The sequence below is a fragment of the Gymnoscopelus microlampas genome (genome assembly GCF_963454915.1).
Source record: "Gymnoscopelus microlampas genome assembly, chromosome: 9".
Classification (NCBI taxonomy): domain Eukaryota; kingdom Metazoa; phylum Chordata; class Actinopteri; order Myctophiformes; family Myctophidae; genus Gymnoscopelus; species Gymnoscopelus microlampas.
Genome location: NC_139946.1, coordinates 31,723,616 through 31,751,515, shown reverse-complemented (window position 1 = coordinate 31,751,515; position 27,900 = coordinate 31,723,616). Strand labels below are relative to the sequence as shown.

Genomic DNA, 27,900 nt, shown 5'->3' with positions numbered 1-27,900 from the left:
TGGGCACAGTGGACAGTAGCACTGCACCTCCTTATATGCAGTAGCTGCTTTTGAGGAAATGTGAACGTGTTGCATAATTTACATAATTTTAATTACTGGATAATTGCCTGTGAGGGAAAGCACCATCGCTGCATCCTCATTTTCGTTGGATTAGCTCAGTAGTTAACAAAGGATACAGGCCAGCTATGATTGGCCTGATGGGTGATGTAGAAATGTGGTGTTACTACCTTACATCATCTGTAAAAGAATTAAATCAAAAGTGAATAGTCAGTACACTACTACATGAAGTTAGTATAGACGCCATAAAAACCATTGCAATATACTGTAGATAATGTTACTATGGAAATCCTCCTTTCAACAGTAGCCTACTGACTGTGAAAGATAATGTAGTTCAACAAATGATAGTGGGAAATCGATATTCGTAATCATTAATTTGGCAAAAAGGAAGAGAAATACAGTTTCCTAATAGAAAAATTAAGAAAGACACCGATGTTCAATTTGTTGTGTTCATTTGGCATACATAAGTAGATCTGTAGACATTTCCTGTATCTATCTCTTACATAGACAGGGAGGAATTTATTCAGGGTGAAACTCGGTTACGCCCTGGCCTAGGCACATAATAAAAGTTTGCTCTCCCCTTGTTTCCCTTTACAAAGTTACATACAACCTTAACAGTCCAAAACATTAATGCTGGTTCTGGAAGTACAAATGAACACGATCCACCAAACACGCACGGACACACACACAAACATTAAAGGAGTAGTTCAGCCCAAAAATGACTTATTTTCTATCAATTACACACCCCATGAAGCCTTGAATTCATGGGGTTTCTTTTTTGTTTTTGTCGCATTCCTAAGCCAATCATTTGGTGACCGGTGGAGACTCAATTGATCTGCAATTGAGTCTCCTACAGCTACAGTATAGGAGACTCCGCTGGTCATCAAATTATTGTCTCAGGAATGCGACAAAAACAAAAACTCTCCATGAATTCAAGGTTTTATGGGGTGTGTAATTGATAGAAAATAAGTATTTTTTTGGGGTGAACTACTCCTTTAATGGCTTTGTTCTTCTTTCCGTAGCACTTGGCTAAGGCTTCGTCCACACGTACACGGGTATTTTCATAAACGTAGCTTTTTATATGCGTTTTGGGGGGTTCGTCCACACGCAAACGCGTTTTCGCTCCATGTAAACGCATCTTTTGGAAAACTCCTGCCACAGTGTATTTTTTTTAAAACTCCGGCTATGTGTTCCCGTGTGGACACGGTAAACGGAGTTTTTGCAATCGTTTTGTAACGTTTAGCCGTTGTCGTGTGGACAGAGAGATTTTTTTAAACAGGGCCGTGTAGACGCGGAGGTTTTCAAAAACGAAAACGAAATATCTGCGTTTATGAAAATACCCGTGTACGTGTGGACGAAGCCTAAGGCAGCAGTGAAGGACAGCAACCCAGATTTGGCACAAACAAGGGAATGAACTCTTTCTCATGCTATACAACAAACATGTGGAATGCCCTATAAGGAGTAAAGGAGTGTAAACCCTACTCACTTTCAAAACTGCCCAAAAAAAAAACACCTTCAGGAGGCTGCAATTCCAAACTGGCCCTGTCAAAGTCTTAACCTAACCCCCCCCCCCCCCCCCCCTCCTCTTCCTCGAACTGTCCATTATACATATTTCTTGTTTTTCATACCAGTAACCTGTAAGATTGTATGACGTTCTGCATAGTAGTGTATATTTGTCTGTTTTCTTAAATGTCATCATGATTTGAGTGCGTGGGGATCTCATTTTAAATGAGCCATTGTGCTTTTATGAACGATCTAGTTTAGAGGACCTATGATTGTGAATTGTACTTCCCTGTACTGTTTCCATGTCTTTTCTAAATAAAGTATTCAATCAATCAAAGCAAGATCTTTGCAGAGCTTCTGGAGTTTGTGGAGCGGCGTCATTCTGAGATGAAGGAAATCATCAGGGCTCAGGAGAAGGCTGAGGTGACTCGAGCTGAAGCCCAGCTACAGCATCTGACACAGGAGATCGCTGAGCTGAAGAGGAGAGATGCTGAACTGGAGAAAGTGTCACACACATGCATGCTTGATTACACAGGTGGGGAATCATCAAAGGGAGATAAAACATATAAACATTTGTAGTGACACTAATTGAGTCAGCAACTATTGCTATCTATCTTTTTTTCCTTGTACACAATGTCTCATGACTAAATCTAGTCGACTTTCTGTCTGTTTTCTTGTCAAAAATAATATCAAGTGTTAATCACGTGTGCTGTGAGAGATTTGCCAGTCATACCAAGGACCAGCCCAACAAAACGTCCAGGGACATTGTTTAAGTCTGTGTGTGTCTGTGTCTGTGTGCGTGTGTGCGTGTGTGTGCGTCTGTGCGTGTGTTTCTGCCTGCGTGCGTGCGTGCATGCGTGTTTATGACTGGTGCAGTGAAGAATGTGAGTGTTCTGCAATCTGCATATGGCTACACCCAAGTCCAGGCCAGGTATGCTTCCTGTTTGGCAAAAAACATTGTACTGTATGTCAGTATCAGTATCAGTATAACCCACCAGTAAATATCAGTCTCTAAATAGAAGTTAATCTTAACTTCCTTTTACATTCCCACAGTGCAAGAGACTTGTATCTCTTCCCTGTTCCTGTTCTGGACAACTGAGACGAGCTCCTTCAATGTGAGATTTGGTTTCACAATAAAGTATGGAGAAAAAAAGCCCACAACGCCTCGCAGCGCGAGGCGTTGTGGGCTTGTAGATCTGCTATTTTTTGGCTAAAGTTCTCCTCAGAAAAAGGATGCTAGGTTTCGAGTGGTTATGGTATAAAGTAAAATCATATCACATAAAGATTTGGCGGACCCCCTGTAGTAACTCTGAGGACCCCCTAGGGGTCCCGGACCCCTTTTTTTTAAAAAGGGCACTTCTGGTCAAGAGGGCAAAGGGCAGGTGCTCCAGCACCACCTAGAGTCTATCTGTGCACGTCTCTGCAGCATAGTGACCTTGTGAGTGTCTGCTCTGAGACTGCAGGAGGTAGTACACCAATCAGAGTCATACCAAAGACTATAAAATAATAGTACCAGATCCCTCCCTGCTTGGCACTCAGCATCAAGCGTTGGATTGGCCATAAGTCCCTGCAACATTCTAGCATCATGTCCAGGGGTGTACTTATACATCAAGCTGCATCACGCTAAGGAAACAGGGGGTAGGCTCCTGACCTATGGGCCACATGACTCGGGAACTGTTGCCTCCCAAGGTTACTTTAAATTAAACACAGTAAAGTGATTGGAGTGCAAGAGATACATTTTATTTGCCATTTGACACTTGTTGAAAGCTGCTACGTAAACACTCTGGACCTGCAACACAGTGAAGAGGGCACATCCTTTAGCTCAGTGGTTCTCAAACTTTTTCATGTCAAATTGAGAAATTGAGACTTATTAGCCCGCGGACCCCCTATTTGAAAAGATATGCCAGGGACCCCCATAAGAGAAGGTTTTTTACAGCTCTAGCAGTGATTCTCAACCATTTCAATTTCAAGGACCCTCAGTTTGACATGCATTAGGGCTACAGACCCCCATTTAATGGCATTTATATCTCTTGGACCCCAATTTAAATAGTAAAATATATGTTAAAGGGGCTACACCATGAATTTCATTTTTTTTAGGTTTTTAGTATTTTTGGGGCTCCCCAGTGTCTCTTGTACCCCAAATTTTTTTTTTTTTTAACATTCAGTCATTCATTCTCATTTCAGAGATTTTCAGAATGGGCGTGTCTGAACAGGCCATTTCAGAATGGCAAGGCAAGTGACATCACTTGCCTTGACTTTGCATTGATGATGGCCAGACAGAATTGCTCAGTAGCCCCCCCCCCTGCCCAAAAGGACGTTTTGGTATTGCAGCTGAAAAAGCTTGGAATGACAGTCAGATTGTGAGAAAAAATATCTGGATGTTTTTTAGGCTTACAACCTGTTTAAAACGTATTAGGGGGCAATATTTATATATAATATATATTTTTTAAATTCATGGTGTAGCCCCTTTAATTTAACTCTGAGAGATGTACAAATGGAACCAAATGGACCCGTTAGGGTCCATTTGGTTCCATTTGTACACTCTCAGAGTTACAGACCCATAAGGGTCCATTTGGTTCCTAATATATCATTTAGCTGGGGACCCCCTGGAACTCCCTCAAGGACCCCTAGGGGTCCCCGGACCCCACTTTGAGAACCAATGCTTTAGCTTACAATCTGGGGTAGTACAAGATCTGTACTCATTGTGGTGAGGTTAAAGCACTCTACCGGCATCCATACTATTCACAGCTTTGACCATAATTGTTCATGAACATTATTATAATTTTCCCATTCATGGATTTATTCTCATACTTTGCGTTTGTTTAGATTGTGTTATTAAAATGTTAATACTAGGGCTGGGACTTTAACTCATTCATTTAGATTAATTAATTACAGAAAATTAAAACAATTAAAACAATTAATCGCATTTTAATCACGCTTAGTTTATGCACCACAGAACCTCACTGGACGAGTTTCAGGCGTACCGATCATACCAGTGCACCAACCAACAACCAACACACCCCAGTGCACGCAATGGGACAAGAAGCCGATCAGACTGCTTTGCTTGGCCCAGTGGATGGGATATTTAGATGGGATAAAAAACTCTCTTATGGAAACGTGGATAAAAACACGGTTGTGTGCAGAACTATTTTTTGTTGCTTAAACTTATGTATTCACTCATTGATTCACTCATATACCAAAATCTGTTTTAACTGAAAATAAATTGCTTCTCAGGTCAAATATTGATATGCGATTAAACATGCGATTAATTTAGATTAATTAATTACAAAGCCTCTAATTAATTAGATTATTTTTTTTAATCGAGTCCCAGCCCTAGTTAATACCCAAAACAATTTCAGTCAAATGGTCAGCAGTATTGTCAAGTACACTGTGATTCATAGTAAAGGGGCTAAACATGCCAGACCACCGGAATGGCCCTTTAAAGATACTTGTTGTATCTTGTACACGGACGACTGTCGCAGTAATCACGACAACCGCTTCATTATAAAATACGCAGATGACTCAGTCATTGTCAGCCTTCTTGACGACGACGAGGTAGGACATGGTCAGGTCACAGAGGACTTCTTGTCCTGCTGCAATGATGCGTTCCTGGAATTGAACATCTCAAAAACAAAAGAGCTCTGTATTGATTTCAGACGTGGTCCCCATCCCACTCAGAACACTGATATCTGTGGCCAGCCAGTGGAAATTGTGCCTAACTATAAATACCTGGGCACGATTATCGACAGCAAACTGAAGTTTGATGCTAACACTGAGATGCTGTGTAAAAAGGGCCAGCAACGTCTTTTCTGCCTAAGGAAATTAGCCAGATTTAACGTCAACAGAGACCTGATGAAACTGTTTTACGGTGCCTATGTTCATTCTGTCATCTCTTTCTCCATTATATGTTGGTATGGTATCCTCACTATTAAAGACAAAAACTCTCTTAGAAGGATTGTGAGAACCGCCTCCAAAATCACTGGCATCCAGTTGGAGAGCCTGGACCCTTTTTACAATAGACAGCTTATTACGAAGACCAGGGCCATTCAGCAGGACAGTGCTCATCCACTCAAGGCAGAGTATAGGATGTTGCCATCTGGCCGCCGTCTAGAGGCCTCTGGTGCTAGAAATAACAGGTATAAGCACTCTTTTGTACCTGCCTCGATTCATGCAGCCAACGCTGCTAGGAACAGGTAAAGAATGATATGATGTTGTTGATGATGATGATGATGATGATGGTGTATAACTAAGCACTTTATGCCAGCACTTTATATCATAGCACTTTTCTGGATAGAGCTTTTATTTTGTCTGATAACGGTGCACGAACAAGCACTTTATGCCAGCACTTTATATCGAAGCACTTTCTGGATGTAGCCTTTATTTTTATTTTTTATTGTCTTTCTATACTTGCACTAGAGCGCCCAGGTTTCTGTTTATGCAATGATGTCCCACGTCCTTGTTGTCCTGTACTGTCTGTATGTTTTAAACTACTACTACCTCTTTGCTGTAAACCCAATTGCCCTTTTGGGACACTAATAAAGACCTTGAACCTTGTTGTAATTATGTGCTGTGCTTTTATACTCGCATATTGTCGCTGTCGGGCAGAAGCCTTTTATCTCACAATGCGATGTGACGCGTTGTGAGCTTGTAGATCTGCTACTTTTGCTATTCGTGATTTTTTCTTAAGTGAATGTTTAAGTGTTTAAGTGTGTGTGTGCGCGTGCGCACGCGTCTTGGAAGAGCAGAGGAAGTTTGGTCTCATACTCTCCTACACAGGAGACCACGGTTGAAATCTCAGGAAGGATATAAAACGATTATTAATATCAATAATAATAAAAAAGAAAACTGGTCAAACTGCTAAGATAGAAACTATGACAATTACACTTGGATGGTATAATCTGCTACATCTCATCTCACCCGCTATCTATCAACATTTCTTTCTCAATGTGATAGTGCTGTACCTCCAAAAATAACAGGTTGACTGTTAGACAAACATACTGGCTTGACATCCAGTAAGAGTAATGACCTGGCAATGAGTGTAGATTTCTTGGCCTTCCTTTCTGCATACTCTGTCAGCCGCTGTTCTTTGAGCCTTTCTGCTTCTGGGTCTTAATAATAAATATAGCTGCAGCAATAATACGGGGCCAGTGAAAAAGAGAGAGAGCGAGCGAGAGAGAGCGACATGGAAACGGAATAGATTGAAGAGAAAGAGAGAAAGACAGGGAAACGGAATAGATTGAAGAGAAAGAGAGAAAGAGAGACATGGAAACGGAATAGATTGAAGAGAGAGAGAGAGACATGGAAACGGAATAGATTGAAGAGAGAGAGACATGGAAACATAATAGATTGAAGAGAGAGAGAGAGAGATGGAAGCAGAATGGATTGATTGGACATCTCAACCTATTGCCATTAACAGGAATCGAACCCTCAACCTTTGCATTGACAGGCTGCAACAGTACCTATAGTGCTATTGCTTTGTCCAGGCTGAGGTTGTCTGTTGAAGATAAAAGTGAACCAGTGAAAGCAGACGATCTACAAGCTCAGAAACACGTTGCTATCTGAAAAGTTTTGAGATTGCAGATCGGCTATTTTCATAATGAAGTATGTCATACATTGCAAAAACATACCCTCTCAAATAAGCATTTCAGGTTATCTTTAACAATTGCACATGCATTAATTGACACAATCATGTTGTGTGCAATGCAACTTAAATGAAGTCTACATCAAGTGAGGCTTGAACTGTCGATCTTGAGGTTTTAAGGGACGCGCTCAAGCGAGAAGCCATTGGACCAACAGACTGAAATTGTGAAAAAAGAGATCACACAGATGATACAGTTTCACGCAAATAGCTGAAAAATCCTGGGTTTAAGTGTTTTTCAACCTGCTCAAAATTGTGGACAATTTAAGGGCGGAGCTTCCTGGTCAACGTGATAGATGTGTTCCTCATGAGTCAAGGCACATGTGTAAGCAGGTTTAATGGCTGTCGGCCAAACAGGCATGACTTTTGCCTGTTTAACGTTTGCAGTTTAAAAAAATTGCTATAGCGCCCCCCTTTGACCAATTGAAGTAAGATTGGTTTCAGTGATATTTGGAATGACCCTCTACATTACCGCAAAGTTTCAAAGAAATGTGAGTCTGCATGGATGTGTTTGGGGCAGATGAATAATTGTCATAAAACTGCAATATTCATTGGTTCATTAAAGCTTAATTTTTTCACGTAGAAAAAATCCGCCCCCACCGTTTTGTCGGCATAGGTCCAAAGTTCATGAGTAAAACGTTTCGTGCATTTTACAAAAAAATCCCAGGAAATAGGTTTTAACTGTTTTTCATATAATTCAAAATGGTGGGAGATCTAAAGGTCAGAGGTCAAAATTCAGAGTGTGAAAGTTGTTCATCATGAATAGACGCATGTGTGCATGTAAGTTTTATTGCTGTAGGTCAAACAGGGCATGAGTTGTACCTGTTCAAAGTTGGCATTTTCAATTGAGTGCTATAGCGCCACCTTTTGACATAAGATTGTGAGATTTATTTCTTGATAGTTTTTCATGACCATCTTTCATATGGCCGAGTTTCATAAAAAGCGTATGCACGGTTCAGCCAGAACTGGCAAAAACGGCAGAAGAAGAAGAAGAAACAGAATAATGCCAATATCAAAACGGAACCATGCTGGCAGCCTGGCCCCGTAATAACGCCAATATCAAAACGGAGCCATGCTGGCAGCCTGGCCCCGTAATAATAATATCTCAGATCTCAGTGCTCTGCTCCTGTGCTCGGGTGCCCTGAACAGATTTAACAGAGTAAAACGTCAATATCTCATGTCGGTAGCCTCATAGCATAATTGCCTAAGTAATGTTTTGGTCAAATTGACATTTCTGCCTAACTCTACTCTCCTAACACTGCTGCTTCATGTGCCTTATTGCCAATGTCCTCAACCTATCAGAATGCTTGTTACATTCCAAAGTCATTTTAAATAAACGTTTTGACTTGGGCAGAAATTATTTTTGTAACTTAAGTAGACATTTCCTGTATCCATCTGTTAACATAGACGTAGGTACAACCTTAACACTCAAACAAATTAATGCCGTTTCTGGAAGTGCAAATTAACTCGATCAGACACAATCCACCAAACAGGCATGCATGCACACACAGTCAGCAGCATGTAGCGGCGGGCATTGCAACATTGTGTGATCTCATCTGCCCTAGAATGGCTGTGATATTACATACATTTAATTCATGTATTCCAGATACACAGCCATAGATCACTCCTATGGTAGCTCCGGGTAGCAGACTGATCGTGGGGCCTTTAAAGTTGTATCGCTACGTGTGTACTCACCCAATAATTAATTGGTGGTACTTTGGAGTCAGATATACTTTCATTTTAGAAGATTCTGGCAGAAAACGTGTGTTTAGTAAAATATCTCCACACTTCTGCGAGCTTTACACAGACAGCATTCTCTGACCGCGATGGGGCTGAAATGATTGCTGGACTGAACATAATGAAAACTTCCTTTAGGGAGCACATAATATGGGGCCCACAATGGACAGGTGTGATTAATTAACCCACACCAATCACAACGCACCTGTCAATTGTGCCCCATATGTATGTGCACCTGTCAATTGTGTGCCCCATTTCATTTAGCCAGCTTGTGTGAAACCACCATGAATATTTCCATGAATTCAAGCTTCATGGGGAGTGTCATTGATGGAAGTCTTTTTTTGGGTGAACTACTCCTTTAATTCAAGGTATTAGATTATAACTAGGGCGCAATCCCCTAGATGACGTAGTTGGCTACCCACATTTATACCGCCCTGTTACAATTACACAGGTGGGGCATTGTGAAAGGGCGATGAGACCAGAAGCATTTCTCTACCACTTTAGACAGACAATCGGGATCGGATCATTGTTGACTTATCTGTTCATTTTGTGTCATAACTAATTGAGTTACCAACTAGGCTATTGCTATCTATCTTTTTTGTGCTTGTACAGAATGTCTCATGACTAAATACTGATCGACTTTGTCAGTTTGCACTTTGCTTGTAAGAAAGAATATAAAGTGCTAATCACATGTCCTGAGAGAGATGCGGCAGTCATACCAAGGTCTAGCCTGTCAAAACGTGGCAGGGAGTTGTTTCTAAATGCAACTGTGTGTTATCACTGCCATCTTGAAAATGACGCCTTTCTTGAAGTTTGATTTTCCTAGATTTTTAGTCTGCTATTTAGCATGCCCAATAGTGACAGAATCTAATTAAAAACCTTTCGTATCAATTTGTTGGCGGATCAACCACCATATAGTCCTATTGACCTGTCTAATATTGGAGTTTCTGCATACCGGCCAACGGGCCATCCCAACTTGTATGTGATGCTTTTTGAAAACCTTACGCCCATACCTAATGCCCATACCTACAGTACCACCATGCCAAAAATTAAAAACTTGTCACGAAGTGCCTGATCTTCATGAATTCCCTTCCAGCTGTAGTAACTGATTAGTAATACTGTAATATGCCTGACTACGCCACCTCCCGCTTGTGGAGGGGGCAGGAGGAACCCCTAAACCTTGCACTGTTCAACTTTCCTTAAAAACAGGAACAATTACTTTACTAGAGGCAGTTTGTGGAAAAATATAACTTTATTACCATGAAATTACAAAACACATCACTGTTGTCTATTACAAACTAGCACGACAATTAAGGTCCTTAAGGCAAGGTATTTAGTATTAAAATGGCAATCTAACAGTTACCTCTCGCAGTCTAAGGGCGGGTCGGCCCGTGCACACAGTGAATACCAAAATAACTAGGGGAAAAGAAAAGGGGACAGGCCTGGCCTCAAAGAAATCACACAATATGAATACAAAATTCAAATACAAAACATGCAGTGCCAGGTTATATCAATACACACCAATAAAAACCAAAGGGGTCCCCAGTGCAGTCTCAAGCTGAGAGGAAAGCCGTGTGCAGCAGGGCGGACCCGGCCTTGAACAGGGTTACACAAATTAAATTGGAACAGAGGAGATTAACAGCTAATATATGCCAATATGGATAAATGTTAAAACCTATGCCTACAGTGTACCTTGGCTAGATGGCTCAAATAAACAAAACAAAAAGAGTAAATTAACAGTGGAAAACAGTGGCCGGTGTGGTCCCTTTAAGTTAACAAACAAAACGCATTAGTTGCCAGCCCTAGTATCACACTAAATAAAACACTATATTCAAATCATTAAAAGAACAAACAGCTTAAAACAGACTTTGTGTTGCAGTAACTGTGCACACAATGCAAGGCCAACCTCAACACCAGAGCTGCTGTATAAAAGAAGACAGTGATGTTACAAACTAAAATACATTAAAATCCACAAAGAGGCAATGCATAAAATGTATACTGCTTTACCCGTGTCTCCAGGTAGGGCAGACAGAACAGACACCACAGGAGGTCATTTCATTTGTAAAACTGAAATAATAAATAAATGCATTAAAATAAGATAATAAAACACAATGATGTTGGCTAAATTAAAGTGCTAAAGAGCATGAGAAGCCTCCATGTGCTCAACAGAAAATAGGCAACCAAACAAACAAAAGCCAGCAGTAACATGTGCTCAAACAATAAGCTAACATTAGCATTAGCTGCAACAAACAAAAGGATCGGACAAAGTAGCAGATCTACAAGGTTCAGTTTTGGGCCTACCATGTGTTCTCCTTCTCCCTGCATGAACCATGCAGCCTTCAGCAGAGACAAATGGCTCTCTACTGGGAGCAGCTAGGCTTTTATATTTCCTGGTCATGTGACTAAGTCAGGTGTAGTGGGTGCACCATTCACCTGGGTTCCCACACAGCTATTACCACTTCTGCAGTAGCCTAGTTGCCCTGTCATCTGGCAACTTTTCACTGCTACCCAGAGCCCATTTCCCATTTTAGCTCTTCCTTGAACACCACAACATTCCTCTCTTCTTCAACTTCCACCATTTGATAACAATATCAACTAATAATAATAATAATAATAATAATAATAGATAATAATTCCATCATTATTGACTGATGTCCTTGAATTAAGAAAATTCCTGCTATGTTTTTACTACATTGCATTATTAGTATGCATTCTATTCACCTTAATCTTGGCCCTTCTCCAGGGCGGTGCCATTGCCCTTTTCTGCTGCTTCATTCAATATCTGGTCACTTCCACCCATAGACATAAAAAGGTAGACTCTGGGGTGTCCGTATCTGCTGGCGTCTGTTTCTGCGGGCGACATTTTTGGGAAGGCAAGCTCATATGAGGCAGTCACGCAGCAACTAGTTAATTAGTTGGAACCTGCCAAACTCAACACTCGGATTTGTGAAATAAATCGTAATTTACTGCAGTCTAAACAGGGCCCCAGAGACATGGTCAGTTCGTGTGTAGCGTGGGGCTGTACAAACAGACGTTTGTGTGCAGCTTTAGATATAAATGCTTTGTGACTATTACTGTTACTTGGATTAGATAAAAGTATTTTGGTGTGAAAATATGCGTTTTAGATATTTAGTTTTAGAGAAGTATACACCAACTGGATCCACTCCATGTCTGGCATTTGATACAAACTGAATCGGTTGAAAATTGAGGGAGTTGTGATTATTTTAATAGTGGAGAGACCGCCTGCTTCAATGCATTAAAAGGCTCGGCTGCCTTCCCGAATATGGCGACTGCGGATACAGGTCGCTCCAATGAACTGCAGAGGCCAATGAGGTATCTAGTTTCTATATCTATGACTTCCGCCCTAGTAGGCTGCGGGTATAATGCAGGTGATCAGTGTGTTGCGGCTGTTGCCAGATTTTGCAAGAGAAACAAGTGGCCAGGTCTATGAAAACAAGCCTAAAAGAAGCAACTATAGGCTAAGTTTTACCACTTTACATCGGCTATTTGAAAATAGCAGATCTACAAGCTCACAACACGTTACAATCCAACATGTTGTGAGCCTGTAAAGCTAATAACAATAGTGGGAAGAAAAGTAAAAAAATATATATTTATTTGGGTGTCCTTGACATGAAAATGTTTGAGAAGCACTGGTTTTAAAAAAAACATGCAAGGCCAAATAAGCAACTACACTTTAAAAACAAGCTCAAAGTCGCTCAATATAAGCAGACATGCAACACTGTTAAACAGGTAACCCCTTGATAGCCCCCCCCCCTCCCCTACGGCCAGTAATAAGCTAAATACTTGTGTTCCATATCAAACCAGGCAACAGATAAACAACAGCTGACTTGATTGATTGAATACTTTATTAGCAGGATTGTTAACACAATACAATAGTATGGTCAAAGGTTATGCTAAAAGGATAAAACTATTATAAGCACTTAGGGGGCTTCTTTCCTTTGTGGTCCACACACACACTGTAGAATAGTAATTCATGCTTTTCCTTTGTGGTCCACACAAACTATAGAATAGTAATTCATGCTTTTTAACTTATCAGTTTATGGAACAAAGATTACAACAAACTATATTCATTTATATCTCATACAAAACAAGAAAAGATCATCATAGTTATAACTTTTAGATTAAGGTGCTAATAATAAAAAGGCTCATCATCCCTAGTCCAAGATAAACATTTCATCATGAATCCCTATTTTCTTGCATTATGTTAGGGTTGTGTGTGTGCATGCGTTCGTGTGTGTGTGCGTGCACGTGTGCAACTTTGTCTGCCTCCATGCGTGTTCATGTCCTGTGAGCCATTAGATGAGTGTAAACGCAACAAGGCCAAGCAACAAGTACTGAGTCTTGAGTATGCTGGCAGTACTTGTTGTTGTTGTTATTGGTACAATTGAGGTTGTGGTTTCAACAGTGGGCTTGGAAGTAACTGTTGTTTCTGGGCTAGTTGTTGTCTCAGGAACAGAGGTGGTGGTTTCATGAATAACTGTGGTAGAAGCTGTTGTTGGAGTAGTTGTTTCTACTTTTGGTGGCATTGTTGTTGATACAGCCTGAGATGTTGTTGTTTCCTTTGTGGTTGTTTCAACAGGTTTTGTTGTTGTTTCCTTTGTTATTGTTGTTATTGGTACAATTGAGGTTGTGGTTTCAAAAGTGGGCTTGGAAGTAACTGTTATTTCTGGGCTAGTTGTTGTCTCAGGAACAGAGGTGGTGGTTTCATGAATAACTGTGGTAGAAGCTGTTGTTGGAGTAGTTGTTTCTACTTTTGGTGGCTTTGTTGTTGATACAGCCTGAGATGTTGTTGTTTCCTTTGTGGTTGTTTCAACAGGTTTGGTTGTTGTTTCCTTTGTTGTTGTTGTTATTGGTACAATTGAGGTTGTGGTTTCAACAGTGGGCTTGGAAGTAACTGTTGTTTCTGGGCTAGTTGTGGTCTCAGGAACAAAGGTGGTGGTTTCATGAGTAACTGTGGTAGAAGCTGTTGTTGGAGTAGTTGTTTCTACTTTTGGTGGCTTTGCTGTTGATACAGCCTGAGATGTTGTTGTTTCCTTTGTGGTTATTTCAACAGGTTTGGTTGTTGTTTCCTTTGTTGTTGTTGTTATTGGTACAATTGAGGTTGTGGTTTCAACAGTGGGCTTGGAAGTAACTGTTGTTTCTGGGCTAGTTGTTGTCTCAGGAACAGAGGTGGTGGTTTCATGAATAACTGTGGTAGAAGCTGTTGTTGGAGTAGTTGTTTCTACTTTTGGTGGCTTTGTTGTTGATACAGCCTGAGATGTTGTTGTTTCCTTTGTGGTTGTTTCAACAGGTTTGGTTGTTGTTTCCTTTGTTGTTGTTGTTGTTGTTGTTGTTGGTACAATTGAGGTTGTGGTTTCAACAGTGGGCTTGGAGGTAACTGTTGTCACTGGGCTAGTTGTTGTCTCAGGAACAGAGGTGGTGGTTTCATGAATAACTGTGGTAGAAGCTGTTGTTGGAGTAGTTGTTTCTACTTTTGGTGGCTTTGCTGTTGATACAGCCTGGGATGTTGTTGTTTCCTTTGTGGTTGTTTCAACAGCTTTGGTTGTTTTTTCCTTTAATGCTTTTGTTGTTGGTACACTGATTGTCGTGGTTACAACAGTGGGCTTGGAAGTAACTGTTGTTTCTGGGCTATAGGTTTCAGGAACAGAGGTGGTGGTTTCACGAATAACTGTGGTAGAAGCTATTGTTGGACCAGTTGTTTCTACTTTTGGTGGCTTTGTTGTTGATACAGCCTGAGATGTTGTTGCTTCCTTTGTGGTTGTTTCAACAGCTTTGGTTGTCGTTTCCTTTGTTGTTGTTGTTGTTGTTGTTGTTGGTACAATTGAGGTTGTGGTTTCAAAAGTAGGCTTGGAAGTAACTGTTGTTTCTGGGCTAGTTGTTGTCTCAGGAACAGAGGTGGTGGTTTCATGAATAACTGTGGTAGAAGCTGTTATTGGAGTAGTTGTTTCTACTTTTGGTGGCTTTGCTGTTGATACAGCCTGAGATGTTGTTGTTTCCTTTGTGGTTGTTTCAACAGGTTTGGTTGTTGTTTCCTTTGTTGTTGTTGTTGTTGTTGTTGGTACAATTGAGGTTGTGGTTTCAACAGTGGGCTTGGAGGTAACTGTTGTCACTGGGCTAGTTGTTGTCTCAGGAACAGAGGTGGTGGTTTCATGAATAACTGTGGTAGAAGCTGTTGTTGGAGTAGTTGTTTCTACTTTTGGTGGCTTTGCTGTTGATACAGCCTGGGATGTTGTTGTTTCCTTTGTGGTTGTTTCAACAGCTTTGGTTGTTTTTTCCTTTAATGCTTTTGTTGTTGGTACACTGATTGTCGTGGTTACAACAGTGGGCTTGGAAGTAACTGTTGTTTCTGGGCTATAGGTTTCAGGAACAGAGGTGGTGGTTTCACGAATAACTGTGGTAGAAGCTATTGTTGGACCAGTTGTTTCTACTTTTGGTGGCTTTGTTGTTGATACAGCCTGAGATGTTGTTGCTTCCTTTGTGGTTGTTTCAACAGCTTTGGTTGTCGTTTCCTTTGTTGTTGTTGTTGTTGTTGTTGTTGGTACAATTGAGGTTGTGGTTTCAAAAGTAGGCTTGGAAGTAACTGTTGTTTCTGGGCTAGTTGTTGTCTCAGGAACAGAGGTGGTGGTTTCATGAATAACTGTGGTAGAAGCTGTTATTGGAGTAGTTGTTTCTACTTTTGGTGGCTTTGCTGTTGATACAGCCTGAGATGTTGTTGTTTCCTTTGTGGTTATTTCAACAGGTTTGGTTGTTGTTTCCTTTGTTGTTGTTGTTATTGGTACAATTGAGGTTGTGGTTTCAACAGTGGGCTTGGAAGTAACTGTTGTTTCTGGGCTAGTTGTGGTCTCAGGAACAAAGGTGGTGGTTTCATGAGTAACTGTGGTAGAAGCTGTTGTTGGAGTAGTTGTTTCTACTTTTGGTGGCTTTGCTGTTGATACAGCCTGAGATGTTGTTGTTTCCTTTGTGGTTATTTCAACAGGTTTGGTTGTTGTTTCCTTTGTTGTTGTTGTTATTGGTACAATTGAGGTTGTGGTTTCAACAGTGAGCTTGGAAGTAACTGTTGTTTCTGGGCTAGTTGTTGTCTCAGGAACAGAGGTGGTGGTTTCATGAATAACTGTGGTAGAAGCTGTTGTTGGAGTAGTTGTTTCTACTTTTGGTGGCTTTGTTGTTGATACAGCCTGAGATGTTGTTGTTTCCTTTGTGGTTGTTTCAACAGGTTTGGTTGTTGTTTCCTTTGTTGTTGTTGTTGTTGTTATTGGTACAATTGAGGTTGTGGTTTCAACAGTGGGCTTGGAAGTAACTGTTGTTTCTGGGCTAGTTGTGCTCTCAGGAACAAAGGTGGTGGTTTCATGAATAACTGTGGTAGAAGCTGTTGTTGGAGTAGTTGTTTCTACTTTTGGTGGCTTTGCTGTTGATACAGCCTGGGATGTTGTTGTTTCCTTTGTGGTTGTTTCAACAGCTTTGGTTGTTTTTTCCTTTAATGCTGTTGTTGTTGGTACACTGATTGTCGTGGTTACAACAGTGGGCTTGGAAGTAACTGTTGTTTCTGGGCTAGTTGTTGTCTCAGGAACAGAGGTGGTGGTTTCACGAATAACTGTGGTAGAAGCTATTGTTGGACCAGTTGTTTCTACTTTTGGTGGCTTTGTTGTTGATACAGCCTGAGATGTTGTTGCTTCCTTTGTGGTTGTTACAACAGCTTTGGTTGTCGTTTCCTTTGTTGTTGTTGTTGTTGTTGGTACAATTGAGGTTATGGTTTCAAAAGTGGGCTTGGAAGTAACTGTTGTTTCTGGGCTAGTTGTTGTCTCAGGAACAGAGGTGGTGGTTTCATGAATAACTGTTGTAGAAGCTGTTGTTGGAGTAGTTGTTTCTACTTTTGGTGGCTTTGCTGTTGATACAGCCTGAGATGTTGTTGTTTCCTTTGTGGTTATTTCAACAGGTTTGGATGTTGTTTCCTTTGTTGTTGTTGTTATTGGTACAATTGAGGTTGTGGTTTCAACAGTGGGCTTGGAAGTAACTGTTGTTTCTGGGCTAGTTGTTGTCTCAGGAACAGAGGTGGTGGTTTCATGAATAACTGTGGTAGAAGCTGTTGTTGGAGTAGTTGTTGTTTCTACTTTTGGTGGCTTTGTTGTTGATACAGCCTGAGATGTTGTTGTTTCCTTTGTGGTTGTTTCAACAGGTTTGGTTGTTGTTTCCTTTGTTGTTGTTGTTATTGGTACAATTGAGGTTGTGGTTTCAACAGTGGGCTTGGAAGTAACTGTTGTTTCTGGGCTAGTTGTGGTCTCAGGAACAAAGGTGGTGGTTTCATGAGTAACTGTGGTAGAAGCTGTTGTTGGAGTAGTTGTTTCTACTTGTGGTGGCTTTGTTGTTGATACAGCCTGGGATGTTGTTGTTTCCTTTGTGGTTGTTTCAACAGCTTTGGTTGTTTTTTCCTTTAATGCTGTTGTTGTTGGTACACTGATTGTCGTGGTTACAACAGTGGGCTTGGAAGTAACTGTTGTTTCTGGGCTATAGGTTTCAGGAACAGAGGTGGTGGTTTCACGAATAACTGTGGTAGAAGCTATTGTTGGACCAGTTGTTTCTACTTTTGGTGGCTTTGTTGTTGATACAGCCTGAGATGTTGTTGCTTCCTTTGTGGTTGTTTCAACAGCTTTGGTTGTCGTTTCCTTTGTTGTTGTTGTTGTTGTTGTTGTTGTTGTTGTTGTTGGTACAATTGAGGTTGTGGTTTCAAAAGTGGGCTTGGAAGTAACTGTTGTTTCTGGGCTAGTTGTTGTCTCAGGAACAGAGGTGGTGGTTTCATGAATAACTGTGGTAGAAGCTGTTGTTGGAGTAGTTGTTTCTACTTTTGGTGGCTTTGCTGTTGATACAGCCTGAGATGTTGTTGTTTCCTTTGTGGTTGTTTCAACAGCTTTGGTTGTTGTTTCCTTTAATGCTTTTGTTGTTGGTACATTGGTTGTCTTGGTTACAACAGTGGGCTTGGAAGTAACTGTTGTTTTTGGCCTAGTTGTGGTCTCAGGAACAGAGGTGGTGGTTTCACGAATAACTGTGGTAGAAGCTGTTGTTGGACTAGTTGTTTCTACTTTTGGTGGCTTTGTTGTTGATACAGCCTGAGATGTTGCTTCCTTTGTGGTTGTTTCAACAGCTTTGGTTGTTGTTTCCTTTAATGCTGTTGTTGTTGGCACACCGGTTGTCGTGGTTACAACAGTGGGCTTGGAAGTAACTGTTGTTTCTGGCCTAGTTGTGGTCTTAGGAACAGAGGTGGTGGTTTCACGAATAACTGTGGTAGAAGCTGTTGGTGTAACCGTTGGTGTAGTCGGTGCTGTAGTCGGTGTTGTCGGTGGTGTAACCGTTGGTGTAGTTGGTGGTGTAGTCGGTGGTGTAGTCGGTGGTGTAGTCGGTGGTGTAGGTGGTGGTGTAGGATTAAAGTTGCACTTATCCCCTTCACAGCAGTTTGGTCTGAAGTTAGCAAAGACTTCAAAGACAGCAGTGAGTTGGGAAGGAGAAGGACACAGGTTTGTAGATCCACAGCCAAAGGTGTTAATAGTAGTGGACTCCAGACTACTAGTCACTACAGATAACAAAAGAAGAAAAACATTTCACACTCGCATCAGAGCAATCAGACTTTTTAAGTTGAAGTCTATTTGATGATGCACACGTTTGAGTTTATTTCCCGTCCCATCAACCCAGCAAACCTCACTTCCTACAATTCTTGTGCATAGCTTTTGATCACTTTCAACATTCTTATATTTAAGGATGCACTAATGCACAAGTCAGTATCCTCCTGTGTGTGTTTAATAAACTTTAATAAAAGTTGCAGTAATTTTGTGTCAGTGTCAGCTGTTTCTATCTGTATCCTGACAAAACTGACCAGAATTAAGTGTTAACTGGGAAGTCATACAGCATGGATCATTACTGCACTGAATACATATTCTAATTTACTGTAACAAATACTCATCCTAACCATATCTGTGTTAAATGCAGTCTCTGTGTTAGGACTCACAATTCCCGCTGATGCACCGGTCCTCAATATGTGAACAGTTTACAACTGCTGTGTTGCATTCTGTGTCTGCCTGGTTGGCACAGCTGAAGCATTGTCGCGAACTAATCTGTTGAGTAGGAACTGAAATAGAGTAGGTTATTATTAGGCTACATACTGTATATATTTAAACTCAGTTTAAATCATAATTATGAAATCAGCTCAGTTGATTTTTGTCATGGTGCTAGGCTGCTTGTGTCAGTTTAGTGCAATTGTCTCAGATTATTTGTGTCAGTAACTAAAAAAGTGATAATTTTTGTTAAAATAAACATTTTTTGTTAAAAAGTTAAAGCTCTACAATCTGATATTAATCATTGCTTGAGAAAACCTATTTATCAGCTTAACTTTTACTATAGCGTTCCAGTGTTTTAACAAAACAACATGACTTATAGCACCTTTAATAGATAAAGGAAAAAGAAAGAAAGAAAGAAAGAAAGCTTAAGTTAACAAATAAAGAAAGGGTATCTCTGATTATAAATGAAAACAATGGCTGAAGATATAGACTTAATTGGAACATATCCGAAGCGATTCATGGAGAAAAATAATATCAGTGATATCACAAATGTATACATACCAGACAAAGTGTCATTGTTACAGCGACTTTCATTACAACAGCGAATGAATGCAACTTCTGTTCCAAGGTATCCCAGGGTAGCTGAAAAAGTTGTGTTGCCAATCTTGGGACACATTCCATTTGCGGCACTGCCACACCTCCTGACGATACGATTACTTTCCAGACCGCCTGTCTCTGTCTTTTCTGGAAAAGAAAATGTAATAAAGCCATAATTTAATAATGGTGAAATAATAAGTCATGTTATAATACAAATGTCTTATTTGGAAGTAAATAATGAACTGGGGGGAAAAAGTTGAATATTACCATTTAGAATAGCTGATAGACAAAGAGACTTGTTATCAGCACAGGTTACCAGCTCTGTAGTTCTGCATAGATTGTCTCCAGACGGACTGCAAGAATGACACTGAAGGGCATCAGCTGTGAGGGAAATATTTATAAATGCATATGTATGTACAATGATAACAACTTTTTTTTTTTGAATATTTTATTTTTAATTTTAATGTTTTAGTAAACATACAACCCCCCCAGATCCCTCCCCCCTCCCCACATACAAACCCACATACAGAAAGGATAACACAGATAAAATAATCAAAACATAAACAAAAATAAAGGTACACAAAAAAACAAAAAGGGAACATCAAGAAGAGACAAATCTGTTGTAAAAACATTAAGCAGCTTTGAGAAATAATAGAACTAGACCGAGATAGCTGTAGATAACAAATAACCTATACCATCTCTGATACAGGTTGAGGTAAGGGCAATGTTTCAATATAGTCCAAATAAGGTTGCCAAATCTTCAAAAAGGAGTCAAACCCATTTCTTAAACTATAGGTAATCTTCTCAAGAGGGACACAACTGTTCATTTCTGAGAACCATGTCGCCAATGATAACAACTTGAACTCCTTTTAATAAGGTTTCAAGGTTTTACCCACCACATACTGTTATTAAGATTGTCCATTTTATATTAATGTCAAGTTAATTTAATTCGATTTTTTTAGCACAATGTAAAAACAACAAAATATAAATATATAGAATGTATAAATAACATGATTGCAGTATAAACATAAAAATCTACAACATGATTGAAATACCTGATTATCCATAACAAGATTACTGATAATAATTAGCCCACATAGTTGACTTATCAGATTTTACAGGATGTCAAATCCATAGAGAAACCAAGCAAACAGGGAATAGAGAAAGATAAATAATAATAATAATAAACCAAACAAAAGTTATCAGGGAATGTGTGATAATGGATGTGCCATTATGTGACCTGGTCAATCAGAACATCCTTCAATTTGTCCAATTTAAGTGAAGAAAGTTGTATACCAGTACACGAGAAGAGAACTTGTCCCAAAGTGTAGTACCTCTGTATTTAAGGGTAAATTGACCATGACTAGTACGATGAAAGGGGGGTGAAGATTTGTAGCCTGTCTAGTGTTGTATCTGTATATTTGAGAATGTGTTTGGAAGTAATTACTAAAAGGTTGGGGGTATGTTTGGGGTATGTTTAAACTTATAAATAAAAATGCAAATTTGTGCCAGGGACCCACATACAAGATGAAGTGTTGATCTGGAAGACAGTAAATAGTTTCAGCTTTTTGAAAAGTGGAGCAGAGTGGTCAAGTCGTTTTGAGAAAGTAACCGTTCTGACAAATCTTTTCTGAAGTAGATCAATACTGTGGAGGTAGGAATCATATGCACTGGCCCAGACAATATTGCAGTATATTAAGTGTGGATAAATCAAGCTATAATATAATGTAAGCAGACAGTTCTGATTGACCAGGCCACTAATTTTTCTGATGACACCAAGCGATCTAGATACTTGCTAATGAGATTGATGTGTTCTTTCCAGCTGAGTTTCTCATCTACCAAAACTCCTAAGAATTTAACAGAGGAAACTTGTGATATCTCAATATCATTAATAATAATTTTACAAACATCTTTACAATATTTTTAGTTTTTTCCAACAAAGACAATACATTTAAGAAACAGAACAACAAAAACATTTATTAAATACCTTAAAGTTAACTGTGGCTGATGCCTTTGAGTTACCTGCATAGAAAAGGCTCCAGGTGAGACACAGAGTCCACATCAGCTTCATAGTGAAGACAAGGTGGGCAGATCAGTGACGGTTGACAGTCACACTGTACCCCCTTATATAATGTGGCTATTTTGAGGAAATGTGAACCTGCTGCATGATTTAGATCATTTGAATTATTGGATAAGTGCCTACATCGACAATGAGGGAAAGCACCGTTGCTGCATTTTTTGTTTAGTTTGTATGTTTAGCTCATCAGTTGGATACAGGCCAGCACTGATTGGCCTGATGGGTCATGGGAGAAATGTGGTGTTACTTCCTTGTCATCTGTAGAGAAATGTAAAAGTGAATAGTAGGTACGCTACAGTCAATACAAAACATTTAGACAGGGATTTACAGAGAGATATCCATATACAGTGCTGGTGTGGAAGCTATTGCGTGTTACTATGGAAATCCTCATTTCAACAGTACTTACTGTGAAAGATAATGTACTTCAACAAATGACAATGGGAAATTGACATTTGTGATCATTTATGTAGCAAGAATAAAGAGAAATACAGTGTCCTCATAGAAAAAGAAAGAAGGACACCAATGTTCAATTTGTTGTGTTCATTTGGAATTACATATCTTACATAGACGGGGAGGAATTTCTTCAGTATGGAACCTAAGCATGAAAGTTTGCTCTCCCCTTTCTTTCCTTTCCAAACTTAGGTACAACCTTAACAGTCCTGTCGTTCTAAGATGAAGGACATCATCGGGCCTCAGGACAAGGCTGAGGTGACTCGAGCTGAAGCCCATTTACTGCATCTGACACAGAAGATCGCTGAGCTGAAGAGGAGAGATGCTGAACTGGAGAATCCAGCTTCTCTATCCTGTTGTGTGGCTGGGAGCGCAATCTTCTACTATCATCTTCTGTTCAGTTGATTGACCACACTCGACTTATCAACTTATTTTTAGACTTTACTCCATATATACAAACTCTAGATCATAATACTCAGTGGCATACAGTTTGAGGGTGATAAAATCAATGTTCATGAGGGTGGAAAAATCTATGTTAATCAGAAATGCAATAGATGGGTTCAACAAGTTTGACAGTAGTGGTACCGGAACAACTGGCGCTAATGAAATAAAAAGGTTGGTCTAATGGAAAGGTACACCCATGACCCAACCAAGAACACTGGTTTTGATTAACAGTATACTCTATTTGGCCATTTTATTTTCATTTTGTGCTCTAATCTACTCTGTGTTTTTATGGCCATCGCTAGTCCAATTCATGGCCTTCGTTAGTCCAACTTACACATTTTCAGTAGTACGTATATTGCTGACACACCCATATCAGGAATGCCCCATCGACGCAGTCTCACAATACTTGGCAATCTCGATGCTGATGGGAGTCTTCATTAGCACCTGCATGGAAGTCAGGCGGAACACTTCACTGAGTAATTTTCAGCCAAACTAAAGACCAGTGTGTAATGTAGCATACTAGTAGTGCACTGTATTCTTTCTTTCTATATAAAGATTTAATTGCACAAAACAGTATGGAAAATGCAATGGACTCTATTTGGATGCAACAACTAGAATTATTATAAGTTGCAAGTATTTATGAACTGACTAAATAATTACTTATAAAATTAAAATTAAGTAAACTTTTACGAAAACCACTTAATGACCTCAGCATATCTTAGTTTAAATTGTGAGTGTCTGCCCTGAGACTGCAGGAGGTAGTACACCAATCAGAGTAATACCAAAGACTATAAAATAATAGTACCAGATCTGCTTGGCACTCAGCATCAAGCGTTGGATTGGGGGTTAAGTCCCTGGAACATTCTAGCATCATGTCCAGACAGTCCAGGGGTGTACTTATACATCAAGCTGCATCACGCTAAGGAAACAGGAGATAGGCTCCTGACCTATGGGCCACATGACTCGAGAACTGTTGCCTCCCAAGGTTACTTTAACTTAAACATAGTATAGTGATTGGAGTGCAAGAGATTTTTTATTTATTTACCATTTGACACAATCCGTGCAGGGGCAAAAAGGAGCATGGAGAATGAACAAGATGTGTTGTAATCATATCTTGTTGAAAGCTGCTACGTCAACACTCTGGACCTGCAACACAGTGAAGAGGGCACATTCTTTAGCTTACAATCTGGGGTAGTACAAGATCTGTGCTCATTGTGGTGAGGTTAAAGCACCCTACCTGCATCCATACTATTCACAGCTTTGACCATAATTGTTCATAAACATAATTATAATTTTCCCATTTATGGATTTATTCACATACTTTGCATTTATTTAGATTGTGTTATTAAAATGTTACCTAATATACATTGTCACAAAGTGCCTGATCTTCATGAATTCCCTCCCAGATATTGTTACAAACTAAACCGTTCGAAAAGAAAATCGGTTGAAAATTCAGGGAGTTGTGATGATTTTAGTAGTGGATAGACCGCCTCCTTCAATAGACATAAATGCTTAGAAGGCTGGGCTGCCTTCCTGAATATGGCGACCACGGATACAGGTACGTCGCTCAAATGAACTGCAGAGGCCAATGAGGTATCTAGTTTCTATATCTATGACTTCCGCCCTAGTAGGCTGCGGATGTAATGCAGGTAATCAGTGTGTTGTGGCTGTAGCCAGATTTAGCAAGAGAAAAAAACAGCCAGGTCTATGAAAACAAGCCCAAAAGAAGCAACTAGAAAGAAAGAAGGAAAACTACGTTTTTCCACTTCACATCGGCTATTTGAAAACGCGTCACATCGAACATGTTGTGAGCTTAGATCACAATCACAAAAATATAGGGAAGAAAAGTTCAAAACAAATTGAAACATTTTAACAAGAAAGATCTTGTATGGGGGTCCCTAGCACAAAACATTTTCAGATGGGGGTCCATGGACAACTAAATATTTATTTGCGGGTCCTTGACATGAAAATGCTTGAGAAACACTGGTTTAAAAAAACATTAGGAACTAGGAAGCAAGCCCAAATAAGGAACTAGACTTGAAAAACAAGCCCAAAGTTGCTCATTAGAGGGTGCGTTCGGAAATTGCGCACCGGAGCACACTCGCCTATTAGTTTGTATTGGCCAGTGCGCTCAGTGCTGTATTTTCGAACGCACCCATAATTAGACATGGCAACACTGGTAAACAGGAAACCCCTTGATATGGCAAACCCCCTTCCCCCCTTACTTCCCTATGGCCTGTAATAAGATAAACTTGTGTTCCATATCAAACCATAGCCTGGTAAACCATGAGATTTCCAGAAGGGGGATGGTTTACCAGGCTAATCAAACGAGGCAACAGATAAACAGCAGCGGACTTGATTGTTTGAATACTTTATTAGCAGGATTGTTAACAGTAGCCTACAGTAGTATGGTCAAAGGTTATGCTAAAATGATAAAACTAATAAAAGCACTTATGGGGCTTCTTTCCTTTGTGGTCCACACAAACTATAGAATAGTAATTCATGCTTTGTGGTCCACACAAACTATACATTTTAAGGTGATAATAATAAAAACGCTAATCCTCCTTGGGCCACTTATGAAGATAAACATTTCATCATGAATCCCTATTTTCTTGCATTGTATTAGGATTTTTGCATGTGCGTGCGTGTGTGTGCATGTGCGTGCAACTTTGTCTGCCTCCATGCGTGTTCATGTCCTGTGAGTCATTAGATGAGTGTAAATGCAACAAGGCCAAGCAACAGGTACTGAGTCTTGAGTATGCTGGCAGTACTCATTGTTGTAGCTGTTGTTGTTGGTACACTGGTTGTTGTGGTTACAACAGTGGGCTTGGAGGTAACTGTTGTTTCTGGGCCAGTTGTGGTCTCAGGAACAGAGGTGGTGGTTTCACGAATAAGTGTGATAGAAGCTGTTGTTGGACCAGTTGTTTCTACTTTTGGTGGCTTTGTTGTTGATACAGCCTGAGATGTTGTTGCTTCCTTTGTGGTTGTTTCAACAGGTTTTGTTGTCGTTCCCTTTGTTGTTGTTGTTATTGGTAAAATTGAGGTTGTGGTTTCAAAAGTAGGCTTGGAAGTAACTGTTGTTTCTGGGCTAGTAGTTGTCTCAGGAACAGAGGTGGTGGTTTCATGAATAACTGTGGTAGAAGCTGTTGTTGGACCAGTTGTTTCTACTTTTGGTGGCTTTGTTGTTGATACAGCCTGAGATGTTGTTTCTTCCTTTGTGGTTGTTTCAACAGGTTTTGTTGTTGTTCTCTTTGTTGTTGTTCTTATTGGTACAATTGAGGTTGTGGTTTCAACAGTGGGCTTGTAAGTAACTGTTGTTTCTGGGCTAGTTTTGGTCTCAGGAACAGAGGTGGTGGTTTCACCAATAACTGTGGTAGAAGCTGTTGTTGGACCAGTTGTTTCTACTTTTGGTGGCTTTGTTGTTGATACAGCCTGAGATGTTGTTGCTTCCTTTGTGGTTGTTTCAGAAGGTTTTGTTGTTGTTTCCCTTGTTGTTGTTGTTATTGGTACAATTGAGGTGATGGTTTCAACAGTGGTCTTGGAAGTAACTGTTATTTCTGGGCTAGTTGTGGCCTCAGGAACAGAGGTTGTGGTTTCACGAATAACTGTGGTAGAAGCTGTTGTTGGACCAGTTGTTTCTACTTTTGGTGGCTTTGTTGTTGATACAGCCTGAGATGTTGTTTCTTCCTTTGTGGTTGTTTCAACAGGTTTGGTTGTTGTTTCCGTTGTTGTTTGTACACTGGTTGTCGTGGTTAAAACGGTGGGCTTGGAAGTGACAACAGTTTTTTCCGGGATAGGTGTGGTCGGTATGGAGGTTGTTGTTACCAGAATAACTGTGGTAGAAGCTGTTGTTGGACCAGTTGTTTCTACTTTTGGTGGCTTTGCTGTTGATACAGCCTGAGATGTTGTTGTTTCCTTTGTGGTTGTTTCAACAGCTTTGGTTGTTGTTTCCTGTGATGCTGTTGTTGTTGGTGGTACACTGCTTGTCATGGTTACAACAGTGGGCTTGGAAGTAACTGTTGTTTCTGGGCTAGTTGTGGTCTCAGGAACAGAGGTGGTGGTTTGACGAATAACCGTGGTAGAAGCTGTTGTTGGACCAGTTGTTTCTACTTTTGGTTGCTTTGTTGTTGATACAGCCTGAGATGTTGTTGTTTCCTTTGAGGTTGTTTCAACAGCTTTGGTTGTTGTTACCTTTGATGCTGTTGTTGTTGGTACATTGGCTGTCACGGTTACAACAGTGCGCTTGGAAGTAACTGTTGTTTCTGGGCTAGTTGTGGTCTCAAGAACAGAGGTGTTGGTTTCACGAATAACTGTGGTAGAAGCTGTTGTTGGACCAGTTGTTTCTACTTTTGGTGGCTTTGTTGTTGATACAGTCTGAGTTGTTGTTGCTTCCTTTGTGGTTGTTTTAACAAGTTCTGTTGTTGTTTCCTTTGTTGTTGTTGTTATTGGTACAATTGAGGTTGTGGTTTCAACAGTGCGCTTGGAAGTAACTGTTGTTTCTGGGCTAGTTGTGGTCTCAAGAACAGAGGTGTTGGTTTCACGAATAACTGTGGTAGAAGCTGTTGTTGGACCAGTTGTTTCTACTTTTGGTGGCTTTGTTGTTGATACAGTCTGAGTTGTTGTTGCTTCCTTTGTGGTTGTTTTAACAGGTTTGGTTGTTGTTTCCTTTGTTGTTGTTGTTGTTGGTACAATTGAGGTTGTGGTTTCAACAGTGGGCTTGGAAGTAACTGTTGTTTCTGGGCTAGTTGTGGTCTTAGGAACAGAGGTGGTGGTTTCACGAACAACTGTGGTAGAAGCTGTTGTTGGACCAGTTGTTTCTACTTTTGGTGGCTTTGTTGTTGATGCAGCCTGAGATGTTGCTTCCTTTGTGGTTATTTTAACAGGTTTGGTTGTTGTTTCTGTTGTTTTTGGTACATTGGTTGCCGTGGTTAAAACGGTGGGCTTGGAAGTGACAACAGTTGTTTCCGGGATAGGTGTGGTCGGTATGGAGGTTGTTGTTACCGGAATAACTGTGGTAGAAGCTGACGTTGGCCCAGTTGTTTCTACTTTCGGTGGCTTTGTTGTTGATACAGTCTGAGTTGTTGTTGCTTCCTTTGTGGTTGTTTCAACAGGTTTTGTTGTTGTTTCCTTTGTTGTTGTTGTTGTTGTTGTTGTTATTGGTACAATTGAGGTTGTGGTTTCAACAGTGTGCTTGGAAGTAACTGTTGTTTCTGGGCTAGTTGTGGTCTCAGGAACAGAGGGGGTGGTTTCACCAATAACTTTGGTAGAAGCTGTTGTTGGCCCAGTTGTTTCTACTTTTGGTGGCTTTGTTGTTGATACAGCCTGAGATGTTG

At 40.2% G+C, this 27,900-nt stretch overlaps 1 long non-coding RNA gene across 2 annotated transcripts; it reads right to left on the bottom strand.

Moving 5' to 3' along the window:
• Positions 1 to 12,796: 12,796 nt before the first annotated feature.
• LOC311052766 lies at positions 12,797 to 21,704 on the bottom strand. Of its 2 annotated transcripts, none has more exons than XR_014601545.1 (5): positions 21,619 to 21,704; positions 19,864 to 19,977; positions 19,561 to 19,743; positions 18,951 to 19,070; positions 12,797 to 18,518 (listed from the first exon to the last, which is right to left on the bottom strand). It is a non-coding gene; the product is annotated as an uncharacterized lncRNA (long non-coding RNA). The 2 variants fall into 2 exon arrangements; XR_014601546.1 differs by having other exon boundaries at positions 21,584 to 21,683.
• Between the last annotated feature and the right edge of the window lie 6,196 nt (positions 21,705 to 27,900).